General features: G+C 47.4%; 1 pseudogene; it reads right to left on the bottom strand.

Annotated features, from left to right (window-relative positions):
- Positions 1-262: 262 nt before the first annotated feature.
- The window catches only part of LOC111728689, a 7,536-nt pseudogene continuing 6,240 nt past the window's right edge, over positions 263-1,558 (bottom strand).

The following is a 1,558-nucleotide window of genomic DNA, read 5'->3' as shown; positions in this document are numbered from 1 at the left end:
ACCTGTGGTCCCAGCTACTTGGGAGGCTAGGCAGAAGAATCGCTTGAGCCCAGGAGTTGGAGGTTGCTGTGAGCTGTGATGCTACAGCACTCTACCCAGGGCGACAGCTTGAGGCTCTGTCTCAAAAAAAAAAGGTAAAAGAACCCAAAACACTGGGGACGATTGCATTTTTTTTAAGTTCTATTTCATTTTTATTTATTTTTTCATCCATTTTTACTTCAAATTAATATGTGGATGCAAACCATTAGGTATAATTTACACATTACAGGTAAGAATCAGAGTTGTAGTTGTGTCCTATACCCAGGGAGTGTGCCATATATCCACGCATTGTACCCATTGGGTGGGAAGCTATCAAAGCTTTTTTCTCTTCCCCCCTTCTTGAGTTTAATTGAGATTTTCTTTCCTGTGGGTCTATGATTGTTTTGTTTTGTTTTTGGAGTGTCTAGTTTATTTAAATTGGCGTCATAGGTACCACCATGGAGTCGGAAGTAAGTAGCTGGGAGCTGTGGGGCCAAGCAAGGCAGGGATGTCCAGCTATCAGAGGGCAAAGAGAGGTCAGCGAGCAGCAGGAAGAACATGAGGGCCAGGTTGAGAAGGGAAGCCCAGGCTGCATGGAGCCCAGCCCCAATCATGGTCTCAGCATAGAACCTCACCACCACCTCATTGGGATTGCCCTGGTTTGGGTCAAACCACATCTGGATGCAATGGCCGCTCCCTTGGCTATAGTTGCTAACTTCGTAAGAGTGACTCCAGATTTCCTTGCACAGAACAGCAGGTGTGGGGAAGTAGAAATGAAAGGGGAGGCAGGCAGCTTTCAGTGGACAATGGTTACCCACTGAGGTCCAGTTCCAGCCCTTACTAATTGTTCTTGCAAGTGTGGGAGGTTTAACAATCTTCTTCCCACCAGTGCTCACAGTCCTCTTTGCACAGGGGCACATTTAGGATCCGACCTTTTTGCTAACTCTGGTCCACCTGCTGGATCCAAGGTCCCAAGTTAGGAGAATACTCATAGAGGCAGGTGTCCTGGATTAAAATGCCATTTGTAGCCTGTGGCTCAAGCAGCTAAGGTGCCAGCCAGCCACATACACCTGAGCTGTCAGGTTCGAATCCAGCCGGGCCCACCAAACAACAATGACAGCTACACCAAAAAATAGCTGGGTGCTATGGCGGGCGCCTGTAGTCCCAGCTACTTGGGAAGCAGAGGCAGGAGAATCCCTTGAGCCCAGGAGTTGGAGGTTGTTGTGAGCTGTCATGCCACAGCACTTTACCCAGGGCGACAACTTGAGACTCTTGTCTCAATAAATAAATAAAGTAAAAATAAAAATTCAGTGTTGAGGGCGGTGCCTATGGCTCAAGGAGTAGGGTGCTGGCCCCATGTGCTGGAGGTGGTGGGTTCAAACGCAGCCCCAGCCAAAAACTGCAAAAAAAAATTCCATGTTGAACATGAATGGATTAAACAAGTGGGATATAGGTATACCATAGGATACTATTCATCTCCTACAAAAGATGGAAATTTCACATCCTCTGGCTTAGTGCCTGTGGCTCAAGTGGCTAAGGC

The sequence above is a fragment of the Otolemur garnettii genome, unplaced genomic scaffold, assembly GCF_000181295.1.
Source record: "Otolemur garnettii isolate 467f Iridium unplaced genomic scaffold, OtoGar3 scaffold00179, whole genome shotgun sequence".
NCBI classification, from domain to species: domain Eukaryota; kingdom Metazoa; phylum Chordata; class Mammalia; order Primates; family Galagidae; genus Otolemur; species Otolemur garnettii.
Note: the sequence above shows the minus strand (reverse complement) of the source record. Positions and strands in the feature narration are given on the sequence as shown.